The 19,811-nt window shown below is 43.2% G+C and overlaps 2 long non-coding RNA genes across 4 annotated transcripts in view; both read right to left on the reverse strand.

Moving 5' to 3' along the window:
- The window catches only part of LOC142503048 (uncharacterized), a 129,433-nt gene that overhangs the window by 13,266 nt on the left and 96,356 nt on the right, over window positions 1–19,811 (reverse strand). The window lies entirely within an intron of this gene.
- Window positions 1,073–19,707, reverse strand: LOC142503050 (uncharacterized). 3 transcript variants are annotated; one of them, XR_012803932.1, is made up of 4 exons: window positions 19,330–19,707; window positions 3,496–3,647; window positions 2,604–2,707; window positions 1,073–2,229 (listed from the first exon to the last, which is right to left on the reverse strand). It is a non-coding gene; the product is annotated as an uncharacterized LOC142503050 (long non-coding RNA). The 3 variants fall into 3 exon arrangements; XR_012803930.1 differs by having other exon boundaries at window positions 1,073–2,363; window positions 3,263–3,647; XR_012803931.1 differs by lacking the exon at window positions 19,330–19,707 and adding an exon at window positions 14,324–14,480 and having other exon boundaries at window positions 1,073–2,363; window positions 3,263–3,647.

The raw sequence follows: 19,811 nt of genomic DNA on the forward strand, positions 1-19,811 counted from the left end.
GGGGGGGGGGGTGTAGGTGGATACAGAAATAATAAAGGGGAGGGGGTGTGGATACAGGGGGGAGGCACAAGTAGCTTTACATTTATCCCAACTGGTACAATACATTAAGACATTATCATTGCAGCTGTAGAACTCCTTATTTTTACATTTCCTATCTAGTACAGAATCACTAATCAAGCCCTGCTGCTCTGATCGTATTTCTGTGTGTTATTTTAAGATAAAACATTGAATTCTCTATAGTTTTTAATTCTAGGCTAAAGTCAATTAGATGTATAATCATGTCTACGTGGTTCAAGCCATGGCACTCGGTTTAAGCCATTATCAAGATTTCCATTAGAACCTCTGTTTTCATAATTAATAAGGTAACTTCCTTTAGGTAAATCAAAGCTTTTACATTTAAAGGTACAACACCTATTAAGATATCACAGCAATCCTGGGTCATAAAGGTTGGTATGCACTTTGCTGCGTTATATTTTATGCTGTAGGATATAAATACTTGTGATAGTTTCAATCTTTGCCTGGACAAGTGATACAAATAAAAATATGTTTGTCATGTGATCTGCCTGTTTTTGTTGCATGGATTAATGATCATAAAATGGGATTTAGAATAGAAGAATGATAGTCACGTGCAGCATTTAGGGGGTGTACGTTGCACTTAAAGCCAATAATATAGAGGGCTGCCTACAAAGGGGGGGGGGGTGAGCACTGGTATCGTCTGCGGGGCTCTGCAGAAGGCCTATCGCTGCCCGCTCATCGATGTCAGGGACCCTCCCCCACCTCCTCCCCCCCTCCCCCCCCCTCCTCCCCCCCCCCTTCCCCCCCCTCCTCCCCCCCCTCCTCCCCCCCCTCCCCCCTCCCCCCCCCTCCCCCCCTCCCCCCCCTCCTCCCCCCCTCCCCCCCTCCCCCCCCTCCTCCCCCTCCTCCCCCTCCTCCCCCCTCCTCCTCCCCCCCCTCCCCCCCCTCCTCCTCTCCCCCCTCCCCCCCCCTCCTCCCCCACTCCCCCCCCTCCTCCCCCCCCCCCTCCTCCCCTATCAGCACTATCACACCTTAATGAATATTCCCCTTTACCACAAGTTGCCCTTCAGGCTGCTAAAAAAATAAATCACACGTTTCACACTCTTCAAACAATTATCCAAGGTTACCATGTTAGTACTGTATCTTATCTTTAAATGATAGTGTACAACACCTGAGCATAATTAAACCATAATTGATGGGAAGTAATATAACCCAACCATGCCTTAGCAGTATCTTGTAGATTGAAAGTAATGTTAATGGATGCAAATAGTAAAGCAAAATAGAAACCTTTTGATTTTGCAAAATGATATGCGCAACAAGACTATACTCGCAGGAAACGCTGGAAGGAAGGGAGTGATTGCTGCTTAGAAGTATTGGCTTTAGGAAAGTAATGCCTTGCATTAGGGGGTTCAAAGGTATAGTAATCATATGAAAAGATAACAGTTATGAATGTATGTTCTATATAACTACATTTATTTAACCTACTACTGTATACATCGTTATTAGCATCAAGTACACGCAAGCATGGATGGCTGATTGAAGCGTTGACCTAGAAATAACCTTCCTGGCATGTCGTTGGAACCTTATCAGGATTGTGTTTGGAAAACAAAAGGGTCTCGGTCGAATTAGGGGAGTATGTGTGAGGAACCTTGAGACAACCTTGAGGCAGCCTCATGCTAGTCGCCTCCTGAGGTTTGTGTGGTTCAATGTTACTTCAAACCCCTCTTGGTTTTAAGACAAGTGAGATGGGATTTTGGTTTTCAAGGCTGGCAAGGCTCAGGTTTTGGTTTAATGAATACTACAAGATGTTACATTTATTAAATGGTTTATGGTTGTATATTTAATAAATGTGGTGGCCTTTACCTTCACCAAGGTGTTTTGTAGTCTTTTATTTAGGTAAAGGGGAAAATATGGGCCCCTGGGGTCATTACATAAAACATTTTTCCAACCACAGTATGTGTTCTTCCTGTGCTGTTGACATATTCTCTAGAGAGCTTATCAATAAACACTCCTGAAGTGCCAGAGGCATATATAATGTTTGCAAAGAACACATGAAATGGACAGATTCACAATATTTTATTTGTTGAATATCCAGAGTGGAATTCGGTTTCCAAAATCTTGGAAATCACATATACGTAGTCTAGTAGTGAACCTTCCGACGTTGAACTTCTCTTCCCATTAGCATGTCGAAATGATTGTTGGCCCCGTGATGTCCTGTACCAAAAAAAGCTCCTCAGAATCAGATGACTCGAGTCACTTGATGTATACAAAGTCTGATTAGTCACAAGAACAGAGGCTACTCAGTACCAAGTTGACCACACAAATAACTACGTGTCCGTTTTGAAGTTCTGTGGGCAGAGGGCATATCATTTGTTATAAAACGAGTAAGTTTTTCTTGTGTGTGTAATTATGAAATTCTACTTTCTCAATATGATGAAGCAATTACGTCATTCCAGTCACACACATGGATAGAGATGGTCACGCTAAAGATGCTAGGCACACTGAGCTAACCCAATAATACAATTGAATGGCAGCAGAAATAGAAACTGATAGCATAGCTGAGAGAGACCAGAGGAGTAGAGAAATACCTGCTTCACAGTTGCTGTGTTGGGGCGGTTTGTCGCAGGGGCTCAGCAGCTGTGTGGTGGTGGTAGGTGAGTCAGGCTTCCTTGATGAGGACAGCACAATATTGCTGTTGAGAACCTCCAGTTAGTTCCTTGATGGACTACCCTCACATCAAGATAAGTTGGTCTACGCTACAGCCAACAACAAATCACCAACACTACTACAACAAACCTAAAAAAAAACTAGTGTGGGGTGGTAACACCTGATTTATCTTATAAGACCCCTTAAAAACAAAGGTGGAACACATTGCCAATAATAGTCCTGGTCAGGTGAAGCAGGAAAGCTCATCAGTTGAAAAGTTAAACATTAGGAGGTCTATTCATCAATTTCGAGCAAACTATGTGTTGGCGCGCTTATTTGCCACACTGTTACATCATATCTAGGAACAGTTTTGTCCTGGAAAAATGTGCCCTTCTGTCTGGCCTCTCTCTGGGCCTTTTATCACTAAGGTTTCAAAGGGATTTGGGTCCAGGTGGAGTCGAGAAGTACAGTACCACATTTGGGGACCAGCTAGGACGCAGTCATGTTCAAGCTACCTGTACAGCCACCGACTTCACAACATCAGTGTACTGTATCACATCCCAACCACAGTTTGCTACACGTCATTACCCAGAATACTCACCTGCAGGTCAATCACTAAACATGGAGTGCAGGAACCAGATGTTGGAGACCAATGAAAAGTATCCAGATACATTCATGGCTTTGTCGTCTTTACTGTTTGTTACTTTGTAGAGTGCGGCAGTGTTGTCACTTTCTTCGCCCACCATAATCTAATTGTGTTGGCTCATTTTTAAATGTCAGGTAAAGAGTTATTATTATTTCTTTTCAATCTGAATCTAAAAGCTCTTAATGTACCTTACTAAACCATCACAGATCCCTCCGGGAGGCCAGATATGCTTCTTTGGCAGCAGCTTCATGTTTTTCAAAACAAACTCCTGGCGGATTCAGGCTTTGGCGCTGAGCCACTGGATGGGGCGTGGAAACCTTCCATATCAGGAAACCATGAGCTGCAGCAACAGAACAAATGGTTTGTATCAGGATGACAAACACACTTGATGCCTGCAACTTATTAGCAGCAGCAGCAGCAGCAGCAGCAGCAGCAATACTTCGTTCTCCATTTCAGTATTTTGCCCAGGATGCTATTCTGTCTGCCGTGTCCGACTGAAATAAGTTGGAGAGACTTGTGAACCGACATGAAATCGTGTTATTTCATTGTGTTAATCTGCTCACTTACTGTAGTTAGATTAGTTCACTAGTCAAAGTAACAACTGTTTAAAAACTAATGGAAGCGCTTTGTATTCATCTCTAAACATATCAAACTGAATGGCAGGAATGTGACATTTTCTTGTTTTTGTTCTTGGACAACACCCTCACAAATGATCTAAAACACCGACAATATTTATGCATTACACGCACAGACACACAACCAACCCCAACAGAAATATTTTAAATAATTTGGGTAGGTTTTTTGTAGATAATTGTAGAAGGCTATTTTCAGCTACGGGGACTCCCCGGCTACCGAGATAATTACTGTGTGAGGCGCCTGTGCTGGGGCCCCCTCTGGGGAAACAATATGGCGGTTCAAATCTCCAGGAACCTGCGGACCAATAGAAATCTGCAACATCATCGGTTGCAGCTTCCTATTGCTCAGCAGCGGCAGCCATATTGTTTTCTACATGAGGGATCACTGGCAACAACTAGGGTTGCCAGGTGTCCAGTGTTGAACAGGATTGTCCTGTGTTTGGACACTGCCCAGTAAAAAAATTAGAAGTAACACTGGACATGTATGTGTCCGGTATTACCTCTCTGGACATAGTGACCTGACCAGCATGGGGGGTGATGGGGGCGTGGGATTTCCCCGAGCAGGGGAGAGAGAGGGCTGTTGCTTGTGGGCTGGGCAGATTCCTCCATCCTGATTGGCTGCTGCTGGGTAATGCAGCCAATCAGGAGGAGGTGTCTGAGGTTGGGGTCAAGGAGAGGAGGAAACAGCATGGAGCAGAGAGTGGTGAGAGGGGTGTGTGTGTGTGAGTGTATCTTGAGCTCATCTCACCTTTCACCACAGTGTCCCATATCTTTTGAGATGCCAGCTGGCAACTCTAGCAAAACCATTGTAAATATACTGGTGATCGGGCTTAAAATAGTGAAGCAGGGATATCCTGAAAACCTGACCTGTTCTGGGGGGCGGGGGCGGGGGGCTTGAGGACTGGAGTTGATCACCTCTGTCTTAGTAAATGTTATAATTTTATCTTCCATTCATTTTTTATTATCCTTTTTCACTAATGCGATTCCTTATGTAAAACAGCCCGTACCACACACATTTCCAGTCTTTTATTTAAATATGTGATATATTGATATTCAATACACTTTACGGCATTTACAATTTTATATATTCTTTGACAATTATTCTTAACATTTTCACATTTAGGTTTATTTTTTAGATTTACTTCCACATTGGAATTGTGGCGATCTATTATCGAGTCTTTTATTTAATATCATTTTGGCCACAATTAGTGAAGCGTACAATGCTATCAATAGGAAATGTTGACACAAACGTTATCACCCATTTAAAATCAAGTATGGTTTAAAAGAAAGTCGGTGGCAAATTGAATACATTTGACCTTTCAGTAAACATACGGCCGTAGAACTAATATTTGACTTTAGTCTGCACTACTGAGTTCATGTTTGCTCTTCACGTGATTTTAAATACAAGTGTGAAAATGTTATTCTTATTTAAAATTGCGATCAAAAATGAATTCTTAATTCCCAAGCTCAAGTATTGAAGAATGAAGCCTTAGGCCAGCGGTGCGCAAACTGGGGGGTGCACACCCCAGCTGGGGTGGGAGAATTTGTATGGGGGGCGCAGGCGGTTCCAGAGCCCCCCGCTCTTCCCCACGGCATTTAAATTAACGGGGGAGTCGTCAGGCCTCTGTAACTCACATGCTTTTTGCGGGTCTTCGGCGAAGCGGCATCAAATGACGCCACGGGGTCATGTGATGTCACGCATCACCATGGCAACGCGCGTCAAATGACCCGCGATGTAATTTGACGCCCAGTCATTGGAGAGAGGGGGGGGGGGGCGCAAATTCTGTGGCTCCCGGGCAGGGGGGCACAGCTCAAGAAGTTTGTGCACCCCTGCCTTAGGCTACGCCCCCAGTCAAGCCGCGTACGCTGGTGTCGGAGCGCCTGGCGGCGTGTGCACCTTGTCAAGCCGCAATCTGTGGTCTATGAGGGGAAAGACAAGATCATGACAGGGGGAGGCGTGGCGGGAGCGCGGCCATGACGTCACGCGGCTGGTTCGCCCACATTGGCTGACCCGTCGCCGTCGCCGTGATGTGGCCAGCGCTCCGTCGCCACTAGTACCTGTCTTTACAAAATGTGGTTGCACATCGCAATCTCTACGCACGTGCAGGCAGGTACTGGGCCCGGCCCCATTGAAGGGCGGATCTCCATCCCACAGCACACATGCCATAGCGAGCGCTGCAGCTGACACTGGGGACCTAGCCCTAGAAGCTCATTTGCATCATGCAGACAGCTCAGCACATTAAATTAGAGGCAGATTTAGGATGTGAAAAGTTTGCGAATCTGGTGGAATTGGCTGTTTTGACAAAAAATGGCTAGTTTAGGTGACCAAAATATGCAATCACCTGTCCAATGTGCGAGGCGGCATAACCTTGCATATATGGTAAATGACGTGAAAATCCAGCAAAAACAATGTGACATTTCGTGAAATCTGTGACATTGTGCCCATTTTAGAGCACTTGATGTTCGAACTGCAGTTGCCATATTTTCACATCTCTGATGCAGGCACAATGTGTTCTGGACACGGACAATGCAAAGAAGCACAGGGACTTCTCGCATTGTTCTGCCTCACAATGCTTACTGGGAGAAGGCTCCTTTTTAGAGATATATATATACACATTACGTTCTCAGTATGGAATGGAACATTTGGTCGTGACCAAGTCTCCGCTAGAGTTTGGCCGCCGACGAACCCTTCGTTGCAGCTGCTCTGCCGCCGGACACTCGACCACCGGCTGTTTCGCCAATAAGGTAAGTTAGTTTGAGAGGTTTCAGCGGTTAAGGTAGGGGGTTAGGTTTTTAGGATAAGGGGTTAGGTTTTTAGGGTAAGGGGGTAGCATTAGTAGGGGTTAAGGTTAGGGTTTTTTTTAAGGTAAGGGGTTTTAGGGTGAGGGGTTAAGGTTTTTAAGTTAAGGGGTAAGGTTAGGGGCTTACCTTAGTGGCAAAGTGGCCAGCGGAGAGATGTCCCTGCAACAAGGGGAGTGCCGGCAAAACGGCCATGACCAAATGTCCTAGACGGCTCAGTATAGCTCTGTGAGGGCCGGCTCTGTGATACTGTAGCACCCCTATGCCCAATTTATTTCACACAAACTAAATATTTCTACCATATTTATTACCTATCTGTTAAAGTAATATACCTGTACTGCACCTCACCCCTTCCTCTTCTCTTCCAGTCATTGACTGAGCCAACTGTGCTGAAGCAGGGATATCCTGAAAATCTGACCTATTGGTGGGTCTTGCGGACTGGCGTTGGCCACCTCTGGTCTAGCCTCATACTGAACATTTACCCCTTTTGTGCAGGAATGCAACACACCAAGTACAGTAATACTCCGTCTCAGTTATGGGGCTACCACTGTTCAGAATCCAGTAGCCATAACAGCAGCCACATAGCTCAGGCTTTGCTTCTTCTTGAACAGCAAGCTGTTGCTGCAGAAAAGAGTAGCAGGGAGGAGCTGACAGGTTTGTTCTGTTCCTGTAGAATTAAGAGCTATGAGTCATACATTTTAATGCACTTCCACCTTATAGTCTCATAACTGAAATCACAGGTCCAATCAGGAAGACGGTCCCTAAACCCTGGCAAAAAAATACAGATATTTCAATAATTTCATTTTCTCTTCTTTTTCGTATACCTCCATTAGAGAAGATCTAGTTTATTAACATGTATGTATGTATGTATGTATGTATATCATTATTTATATAGCGCCATTCATGTACATAGCGCTTAACAGTATTAATACACGTGACAATCATATAAATAACAAATAATACAGATAACAGATCATGTGGATAAGTGCTTCAGACATAAAAGTAACATTTAGGAAAAGGAGGTCCCTGCTCTGAAGAGCTTACAATCTAATTGGTAGGAGGAACATACAGATACAGTAGGAGGGCATACTGGTAAGTGTGTCTGCAGGGGGCCAAGCTTTATGTATCCAGGTGTATAGTGTTAGCCACGGAGCTACTCATATGCTTTGTTAAGCAGGTGTGGTTTAAGGTGGGTCTTAAAGGTGGATAGAGAGGATGCTAGTTGGGTATTGAGGGAAAGGGCATTCCAGAGGTGTGGGGCAGTCAGTGAGAAAGGTTTAAGGCGGGAGAGGGCTCCTTTCTCACATTTAAAACGTATCTAAAACCTGCTGCTTTTTCCTCCGTAATATTACCATGATACGCCCTTTCCTCTGTTGCTCGACTGCTAAAACTCTGACTCATGCCCTCATTCTCTCCCGTCTTGATTACTGTAACCTCCTGCCGTCCGGCCTTCCTGCCTCTCACCTGTCTCCCCTACAATCTATCCTAAACGCTGCTGGTAGAATCACTCTACTCTTTCCTAAATCAGTCTCCGCGTCTCCCCTGCTGAAATCACTCTCCTGGCTTCCTATCAAATCCCGTATCACAAACTTAATTCTCCTCCTCACTTTTAAAGCTTTACACTCTTCTGCTCCTCCTTACATCTCAGCCCTAATTTCTCGCTATGCACCATCCTGATTTTTGTGTTCCGCTCAAGTATGCCTTCTCTCTATCCCCTTAGTATCTAAAGCCCTCTCCTGCCTTAAACCTTTCTCACTGACTGCCCCACACCTCTGGAATGCCCTTCCCCTCAATACCCAACTAGCACCCTCTCTATCCACCTTTAAGACCCACCTTAAACCACACCTGCTTAACACACACACATATATATATATATATTATCTAATACTTCAGAAGTGATTTATTTTTTTATATATATATATATATATATATAAATAAATCACTTCTGTAGTATTAGATAATACTTATTGCATAAAACAAATTAACTCTAAAGCTCATTAAAAACGGCATTAAATGTACTGAGCTTTGGCAGCAAATGATCACAAATAGATCTCTTGCAGTATTTACAGCAGTAGACTGTGGCCGAGTTGAAGGCTGTAACAATAGACAATGTTACCCGTAATAATATAAGGTTATATTGTAGTTTTTGCGATCCACTGACCGCAGGAAATATTCAAAGTCAACCCAGAGAGCAGGATCTTCACCGATCGATCACAGGAGAACGGATCGCTCGGGAGCTTAGATAATTGTTTTTCATTAAAAGGTAATCAAAGGCCGCATATATTAAAAACAAAAATCGGTGCCGCCAGGAATGCTGCTTTAGTGCATAATATAAAACAATCCAATTCAACATCAGTAGCTGCTCTGTTTATTGGAATATGATACTATGTGACAGTCAAAAAAAATGAAATGTCATTATATAACTAATTTAGTTTTTTTGCAGCAGCAGATCACATAACTGTCCCACCCCAAAGGTGTGTAGGTATGTGTGCTTGTTATATCTTCTGTAACTGAAAAGCGAAAGCTATTATGATCCAGATTGATTAAGCTGTGTAAATGATTCATCATATTCTTCAGAACAAGCCCAGACAGGTTTCACACAGTATATCTTATTTAGTGACAACACAGTATCCTCATATTTATGTAACTGCGCAGCACATCCACATAACTTTTATAGAGTTTTGTGTAGAGTTATAGAGCACCTTATTCACTGTAATGTGTCGTCATGAACTTAGTTTTATTTTATGACACAAATGGAAAAGAATAAAATAGAATGTTAGTTTAACCCTTCGAGAGATCGCACTGGCCCTGACCATTTTTGGAGATAAAAAAAATGTAAATGTAAAACAATTTTTAACACTGGTTACCCCTTTTCTGCTCAAAAAAAGCCCGGTGGCTTGAAATAGATCAGATAAGCTACATATCTAGTCACTAAGTTGTAATTACCTGTTGAAACCTATCCAAGCAACATACTTGCTCAATAACTTTGAACTTCTTGAAGTTACCTTGCCACTGGCACATACGACATACCACTTACAGATGATAAAAATGTAAGAAATAATTGGAGCTTGAATATTAAAAGCACAAAACACGGTCCCCTTTTCCTTTTATTCGCACGAGAAATATTAAAATCTATCATGTCATGAGACAGAGTAGCCCCTACGGTCTGTGAAAATCACATGTTAAAAGGGACCACAAGTCACGCCCGATTAAGGAATAACGTATACATTTGCACACATGTAAACAAACTACAGTTATATATATGAATTGGTTATTCATTGTTTGTTCAATTTATCTGCTTCGGATCAGACTGGTTTGAGAATACATGAACTGGATTGAGATCTACTGCCAATCAATCACTGTGCCATTAAGTGTACAGTATTCTAACCTAATAACTCTCACCATAAGTATCCGTATCCAGCAAATGACACAATTCCCCAACGTTTGCCTTCAATGCTCTTTTATCACATTGAATAAAAGAGACCTTCATGTTTAAACACTTCTCTTGATACAGAGTTTCATGAGCTTTTAGGCTTGAGTAGCATCTTATTGTGATTGGGAAGGAGGGAGGTCATGAGGCCCGTGATAGAGCAGACATTATTGATTCCGAAACATTGCCTGTGCTGATGGTTATTGTTTTATATGCCTTATTTTAATCCAACTGTGACCCAAGGTTCCCTGGCTGCCTGCCAATTCCAACATTTAAACAGGATCTAGACAACTGGGAGATTGATCGAAGACCTAAATTAGGCATTCTGGAGACTGTTTGACGCAACAGCAGTTCCTCAAGGGATGTGTAGCTTAACCTGGATCCTCAATTCCTCACGACAAGACACTGGGCGGCATGTGAAACAGATTCTGTGTTTGCACCTCTTATGGAGAGAGTTCTAAGCCTTAGAAAAACAGTTCCAAAAAATGAGTTGCCGTATGTGACTTGTGACCCATATTCTGGAAATTCGGAAAACTGATGTGTAAAGGGTTTAGGTAAATTGTATTATGGAAAAAATAGGAAAACAATAAATGTTTACTTAAGATAAGTCGGACTTATAACGGAGTCCCAATCAGTTTAACTGTTATCACTACAGCATCCTTCATGTTGTCTGAGCCCCAAACGCGCTTCCAAAGGAAGCAGCATGTGTTGTATAATACTAAAGTACAAAGAAAAAAGAGGAAGGGTGTGCCAGTTCTCCAAAAAAGTCACTGTATTTATTCCGAAGTAAAAACTGTAAATACACCATGTAAAAATACACAAATACATATATACACCGACCTACATGTGTCACGAAAAATCCAAAACAATGAAAGATACTTTACACTTTGCAGGTATTATTGATTTATTTATTTATAAAATGTTTTACCAGGAAGTAATACATTGAGAGTTACATCTCGTTTTCAAGTATGTCCTGGGCACAGAGTTCTGATGAAAAATACATAGTTACATTAAGTGAGCAGGGTTATACATTATATACAAGACATTGTATGCACAGTAAGAGATAACACAGTATATGTTATAGGTGTATGTAACAATTATAGACCAGATTAAAATGTTAGGCAGCTTTAGTTTTGAAAGAATTTAGACAGGTGGTAGCTGTGAGAGTCTCCGGTAGATTGCTCCAGTTGTGAGGTTCACGGTATGAGGAAGAGCGGCTGGATACTTTGTTGAGCCTTGGGATCATGAACAGTCATTGGAGTCAGATTTCAGATGATAAATGCTGCATGTGGTAGGGGTGAGGAGCTTGTTCAGATAGTTGGGTAGCTTGCCCAGAAAGTATTTGAAGGCAAGACAGGAAAGATGAAGTTAAGAGATCAGCCAACAGCCATTTCAGGTTCAGACTAAAGCTTCGTCAGGGTGGGAAGAGGACCTTGGGGCACCCATCCTCTTTTTTTCTTTGAACTTTTAAGGATTTATCTGGTGGTTGATATCCGGAAGAGAGGACTTTCCCTTTAAATATTTGGATATTGATTTTTTCCATTCCATGTCCAAACAAGTTTAAAAAAAATCCCACCCCTCAAATACATACAAAAAACACCAACCCCCAAATGCATACAACCTCACATCCCACAAATGCATACAAAAAACACCCCCAAATACTTACGACCCACCCACCAAATACATACAAAAAAAACTTCCACCCCACAAATAGATACAAAAAAACCACCCCCCAAATACATACAAAAAAACCACCCCCCAAATACATACAAAAAAACCACCCACCAAATACATTCAAACACCCCACCAACAAACACATTAAAAAAAACACCCCAAATAGATACAAAAAAACCCACCCGCCAAATACATTCAAACCCCCCACAACACCCCACGAACAAATACATTAAAAAAAACCCTGTGCGGGACAGTAAGGGAGGCCCGCAGCTGCAGAGAGCCAGGGTCCAGCGGCCAGACAAAGCATTTGGGCCCGACCTATGGCCAGAGCTCGGCTGAACTTCTTTGTCCTGCTGCCGGTCCTCTCGTTGCCGTCGAGCCCCCAGCTGTCCCCAGCTGTGGCCCTCCCTCACTGTCCTGCGGCTAGCCTCTCTCTCATGCCGGTGCACGCTAGAAGCTGGACCCAACTTCCGGCATGCCCTGATGTCAGAGAGAGGCTTGGCACGCACCAGCATCAGAGAGAGGCCCTGAGCGGGACAATGATGGAGGTTCGCAGCTGGGGAGAGCCAGGGCCTGGGGGCAACGAGAGGACCGGCAGGCAGGCAGGCAAAAAAGTTGGTCCCGACCTCTAGCCGGGGCCAACTTCCAGCACAAGCCAGCCATGCTCCCCGCAGCCACCGGGCCCGGGACAATTTTCCAAGCTCTCCCCCCATGTCGGTGGCCCTGTACAGCAACCTCCATGTGCCACGACAATCCAAAACAGTGCAAGATACTTTACTCCTTGGAGTGAGACCAGGGCTCAGCCGACACCTATTTCGCGTTCAGACTAACGTTTCGTCAGGGCGGGTAGAGGACCTTGGTGCACCCATCCTCTTTACTCTTTGAATTTGAAAGGATTTATCTGATGGTTGATGCCCAGAAGAGAAGAATTTCCCTTTAAATATTTAGATATTGATTTTTTTTCTATTACATGAGCAGTTTTTTGCGCCCCAAAATAATATGCTCTGGTTCCTAGTAAATATGATGTATAATACGTGGTATTTTTTGATGTTCTGTTACAAGTAACTATGTAAGGTTTTGAAACATATCCTGAATGTTAACTGAACCAATAGAAAAGCACTTACATGACTGTGTGATTTCTCATATTCTTCAAAGATTGGTCTATCCATTGTTTGATAACCATCCTGTATCAGACACGGGTGTCCCCTTGTACTACTGCATATATCCTGAGTGAATACAGATATCTTTACGGAAGCATAACTATCACACCTCATTTTCATGTATTACATACTTTTTGGTCAATGAAATCAAACACTTAGAAAATGAATCGAACACATTAAAATATGTGCACAATTTCCAGTAATAATGAATAAAAACCATGCATTAAATGTCATAGTTTTCAGCCCTAACATTTTTTATTTGCGTATAAAGGAAGGAATGGCTTGTTTTATTGTAGAATTCTGTTACAGAGCAAAGTATATCACCTTTTCTTTGTTACGTTTAAGCAGCAGTTGAAACTAAATACATATATTGCAGTAGTGCAGAAACATCCAGGGTATCACTACACATATCCAACTTTATAGTACTAATTTTCCTTAGAATAAAGTTACAATGCCACGCTCCGACATTTGCAATCTCCCTCAATGCCGCTGTATGATCATTTTTTGCTAATCCTGCACATTTAAAAAAATATATATCTGCATGCTTTTTTAGGAAAATTCTGCAGGAAAAAAAAACGCCAATAGAATTTTCAAGATGCTGAATCATGGATTAAAAACAAACTTTTCCAAGCACTTTTGATACAGGGATTAAAAGTAAGATGCAAGAGAGAGAGAGATGGAAGGATGGAAGCCTCAGCATGCTTGAGATGTGGCCGTACTAAGAAGAGGAGAAGCGTTCAGTGTCAGTGAGGTTCACATCCACCAAGGATTCCCCCCCCCCAAAATGATGGGTCACAACTGTAGTCACTGTCTTCAGTGACAATGGGAAACTTCTGCATTTTTGTTGTTGCACAGAAGGTGTAATAAAGGCGCTATAAGCCCTATAAATACCAAGTGACTAAATGTGATTTTCAGTGCAAAAACAAACTCACAAGTGGAAAATAAATATACAATCAAATGTAAAAACCCGCTGCTTCAACCCTCCGGTGTGGTTATTTTCACTCTTCCCCAAATAGTACAACTTGTATCACACGATCCAGGGGGAGCATAAGGGAAAGAAACATAAAAAAGAAAACACTCTAAGTGCAGTTGTATAAACAGTGCTGGGAATAGTCCTATCAATCTTGGCTCCTATGTTATTCCTACTCACAAGAAATAGGAGTTTTCAGGCAATAGAGATCAGTATGCAGACGAAGAGATACCAATGGCCTCCGTCACTCAGGGGATGTACCTCAGCGAGAGAGGCAGAGGAACGCAAATAGCACAGATCTGGCAACAATTTCTTTTATCGATATAAACTTATAAAATGCACACTTACAGTGTATAAGAATTAAAACAGCATTGCAGCTTATAAAAGCTAAGTGACGCGGCCTGGACGAAAGCCCACACCGTCTCTCACCGCACCACCTCCTCTGGAGCTCCGGTTGCAGTCATTGAATTCCTGGATACTGCATCTGAAAGTCTGTTGCGCTTCTGTGTTGCCTGTTATTAACTGTAGTAACCAAGAGTAATAGTTACCATAGTGGTGAGGACTGACAGCAAGACTAAACTGGTTGGCAGCAGATGTGACCACTGAGGCTGCGTCCATGGAAGGACAGTCCGCGCTGAGCCATGCGGACGCTCCACGATGAGCCCCGTCATCCTCAATGAGGATGTCTTGAAAGGGGGCTCCCGCGAGCGTCCGCAGGCGTGCTGGGGCGCAGGGATTTTCAGCCGACAGCAGAACCTGTTTCTGAGCGCGCTGTCGGCTGAAAACCTTCAATCGGAGTGAAGCAGGGTCAACGTCACGGCGCCGTGACGCTGACATTGGCGCTTCACGGGCTATTGGCCCAGCGACGTCAGTGCCCCGCGTCCCCCCGCCTCCCGATCGCGCACGCTGGCTCGTCTGCTAGTTCATGCAATCGCTCCTGATTGCGCAAACGAGCCTCAGCGTCAGCGCGGAGGAGCGCAGCTCCCCCCTCTGGACGCAGCCTAAGGATCACTAGGGAAAGGCAGGTTTTTGTGTTCCAATCCCAAAGTTGGCTTATTTTGCCAAAGTTCAGGTGACCGAGTTGAAATTTCGGAGCAAACTTTGGAATAAAAGTGAAATCTGAGGCAAAACACAAAATTTGTTATCAAGTTTGAGAACAAAGAGAGAGAGGGAAAGTGAACATAAGACACTACAAATCAACACAGACAGCGCAGAAGGTGTTTGTGGTAATTGACTTACTGTGGGGAGGTTTTTTCCTGCCTTTTAATGTTAATCTTTACATTTTAATTTCATCACTGTCATTTTCCAACTTATTTTGAGTTTTCTAGCATAATTATAAAAAGAAACAAAGACAACTTTCAGAACCAAACCCAAAACACCAGTGAAGGTGTGCTCCCTCAGGGGGAAATTCTATCTGAAACAACTAGTGATACACCCTTGCTCAGCCTCAAGCTTAATTGCAGAGTGAGGTGCACGTAAGGGATATATATAAGCTGTGACCATCAGCAAGCTTAAGCCTATAGGGAACCATGTTAAAAATGTTTTTTGAGGCAAAAGGTGGCACTGTGTGCTCATTTGCATGTCATTTCCCAGAATCCCTTGCTGCAGTGGAAGTGCTGTGTGCTGGGTGATAATGGGGAAAGGCGGGGTTGCAGACCTGCCTAAGACATGCAGATGAGCATACAGTTGTATTTAGATTTATATATATATATATACATATATATATATATATATATATATATATATATATATATATATATATATGTATATATATATATATATATATATATATATATATATATACACCATACAGAACAGAAAAGGAATCACTGTGAATAGCTCTAAACTGCTCTATATGGGATCTAATAAGAAATCTATTGCAATATTTCACTTTTATTAACAACTAGCTGATATACCCGGCGATGGCCGGGATGTAATTTTCCCGCTCCCCCTCGCTCTCCCCTCACCCCCTATCTCCACTCACCCCCCTTCACTGCTCCGTTTCCCCCCCCCTCCTTCACAACTGTGTTCCCCCCGCATTCACATGTCCGTTTTCCCCACCCTTTCACATCTCCCACTGACTGGGTGGGTTACTGGCTGGGTGGGTTACTGACTTTACTGACTGGGTGGGTTGGTGGGGTACTGACTGACTGGGTGGGTGGGGTACTGACTGGGTGGGTGGGGTACTGGTTGGGTGGGTGGATGGGTGGGGTACTGATTTTGTGGGGTACTGACTGGATGGGTGGGTGGAGGGGTGGAGTACTGACTGGGTGGGTGGAGGGGTGGGGTACTGACTGGGTGGGGTACTGACTGGGTGGGTGGGTGGAGGGTGGGGTACTGACTGGGTGGGTGGGTGGAGGGGTGGAGTACTGACTAGGTGGGTGGGGTAGTGGGTGGGGTACTGACTGGGTGGGTGGGGTAATGGGTAGGTGGGGTACTGACTGGGTGGGTGGGGTAGTGGGTGGGTGGTTCGGCAGCTGGGGGGGAGTGTTCGGCAGGTGAGGGGGGGTGTTCGGCAGGTGAGGGGGGTGTTCGGCAGGTGAGGGGGGGGTGTTCGGCAGATGAGGGGGGTGTTCAGCAGGTGGTGGGGGGGTGTTCGGCAGGTGGTGGGGGGGTGTTCGGCCGGTGGGAGGGGGGGTCGACAGGTGGTGGTAGTGGTGGGGGGGCGAGACACACCGGCCAATGAGAGCCGTGGGGGTGTTGGACACACGGGGGCGAGACACATCGACCATTGAGAGCCGTGGGAGGGCAGGCGGACCAACGGGCCAATCAAATGGTCTACAGACACTCACAACCAAGATTTTCAGTTTTATATATATAGATACGCTAAAAAAATACTGATCATGCTCCAGAAAACTAACAACACAAATGATAGCCAAACTAAAAATAAAGATGAGGGGCTTCTCATAGGTATCGCTCAGGGTATGAGTAAAACCTGGTGTCTCCTACTAAGTGTGACCCCTAAGATAGTTGTTGCTTATAGTGAGTTAGTGTAGCCTGTTATATTTATATGAACAATTAAGTCACTAAGATAAGCACAATAATTTAGGTAAAATAGGTGTAAATTCTATATGTTTGGGACATTTTTTGGCCAAAAATGCCTATTGGAGTCTGGGGATTTTCATTTGGAAACGGCGCATTCGGCTGTTTCAGCAGATATAGAATTACCGCCTTAGCGATTACTGTATTTCTCTAATAATGTTCTTTAAGGAGAAGAAGGATTGTGGAAGACGATCTGTTTATACATACACTGAACTATTTATACTGCGGCATGTTCATTTTTAGTGGTAAGACGAATGAGCAAGAGATAGTTTAAAGTTTCTACCGTATGTCTAGATTTTCTAGGACCTAAAATCTTCTTGTCAAGATTATTATTATTATTATTATCCTTTATTTGTAAAGCGCCAACATATTCTGCAGCGAGGTACAATGGGGGTACAGAGTGACATCAATGTCATAAACTGAATGGCATACTAGTAAGTACAGACAAGCGCAAACAGATACAGAAGGGAATGAGGGCCCTGCTCCTGAGAGCTTACCCTCTAGAGGGAATAAGGGGCAATGTTGAAACAAAAGGTAAAGTGGCTGCTCATTGTGGGAAGCAGTATGCCTCAGGGTGGCATATGGTCCAGCACAAACTGCTAGATATATTAAGGTTTGGGGGAGTGGATGTTAGGGGGTGTTAGATAGCATGGAGTTTGGTCCAGGTGGACAGCCGGTACCAATAGGGTTGGAGAGTGGGTGGATGTTAGGTGTTATGCTAGATAGGCATCCTTAAAAAGATGGGTCTTTAGAGAGTTTTGGAATGTCTGAAAGCTGGAGGAGAAGCGGATGGTGCGTGGTAGGGAATTCAGGAGAGAATGGGCAACACAGGGGAAGACTTGTAGGCGGGGAGGAGAGGAGGTAATAAGGCTGTGTATGGTTAAAGAGACATTTCTTGAGATCAAGTCTTCATTTTGGGTTGAATACCCTGAAATTAATATTACAAGTTCAAGAGAGCCTGATCAAGTACAGTAAACATATTATAGCGCAGAAGGACATTTTATGAAGTCACATTGCTCTTTATGTTAAATGGTTTGCTATTGTATCAGTATTATCAGTACAGCACAATACAATAGCAACAGTGTTCAAAAAAACAATTGTATAATAGCAGCTCATAATTGGACAACATATACTTGATTTAACATGACACAAATGAATCTCTAGCTATTGGCCAGTTTACAATAAATAGCTGGTGACAAACAGATTAAAAGTGGATATGCCCAGTTGCCCATATTACAATAAACATCTTGGTTTAGTCATCTTGTAGTTGCTTGTCAGTGAGGTCTGGACATACAGTAAGCAGCGTTTTCACTTCTAAAATCATGTGACAATGTATTTAGAAGCATATTATGTTCTCACAGTCCAGGTGGGTGCCATTCATCTGCACTTAGAGTTGGGTGTTGTCGTTTCTCCTTTTTTTCATGCTCCCCCTGGACTGTGAGAACATATTCTGACGTTTTTGGACCCGTGGAGACAGGCCCTACCAGAGGGTTTGAGCAGGGAGTTCTGACATCTTTATTGATTTGTATTCCACATTTATAATAAATATTTGATCAATTTTGTTGTTTTTCACAACCTTATTTATCACTTTAAGAACACTGAGCACTCTTTATTGTTTTGCGCCTTATATTATCACCTAAACTTGTATATTTAGAAGCATATTCCCATTTTATTTAAAACTTTACTAGTACAGAGAGAAAAATGACATGTTTTGTGGTGATTCAATTACCATCTTCAATGCTGTGTCGAGACTAGGTTTAGTTTGTAATATAACCACACTACTGTATATTCAGATATGCACTGTATATGAATAATATAGAATTTGCTAATTGTTAATCATGTTTCTTTCATTTGACTTTGTCATCCTCCTGACACCTGGTGAGTGAGTGCCTCAGACACACAGCAGAATGGAAATAAAAGATATGGCCATATACATCAAGTAATAAAAAGTCCTCAGAGAGTACTGTATATTGTTTGAAAGTCTCCCTTAGGTCGGTGATCCGGGACACGTCTTTAACTTTGACTCCAGTCTCCTAATTTCAGTTTGGGCACAGAACATTAAAGAAGCAGCTTCTTCTGCATCCATCTGCAATAGCCTCATCTGCACACGCTTCTGTTCTGCAGTGAATTCATATCTTTAATAGGTGCAGCTGATTTGGGAGTTTATGACCACTTTACTTAGCTATTAATGCCATTTTAGTAGTTTGCAAACAATCAATATTCCAACAATGATCCCTCAAATGCACACTCATCCACTATGCTTCAAAAATAAAAAGCTGACAGACTTATTGGAGATCAGTTTCACAAATTACCTTTGGTCCATGGTATCAGGTTATAAGTGCATCTCTGATGTATTCTCTGCAGTGACATGTGGATTTCTCTGCAATCTATGGGATCAATTTGGATGCAATGATTATGGATGGCCTTGAATAATTTGGGCATCATCCAGGGCTGTATCATTTTCTGGGTGGTTAGGAGAGAACCAGGACTGTGTCAGCATTTACATTCAGCGTTGCTGCACTTTTCTGCAGAGCAGCAGCATCACATTCTCTTGGTTGAGTCCGGTCTGCAGTGGAACTGATCCCATAAGCACTTGGAGCATCAGCAAGGAACATACGCTGCACTTCACAGGACAGCCAGAGAAAAGCTCAAGATGTGTGACTGCTTTCATCTGTTTCTTCCTAACTGGCAAGAATCTCCAGCCAGTGGTGGGATTATTTTACTATACTATTATGCTGTGTTTGTTTAGCTATGTTATGGTGATGTCTGTGAGATGGTAGCCCTCCTGCCTCTA

This window comes from Ascaphus truei, chromosome 9 (assembly GCF_040206685.1).
Source record: "Ascaphus truei isolate aAscTru1 chromosome 9, aAscTru1.hap1, whole genome shotgun sequence".
NCBI classification, from domain to species: Eukaryota; Metazoa; Chordata; class Amphibia; order Anura; family Ascaphidae; genus Ascaphus; species Ascaphus truei.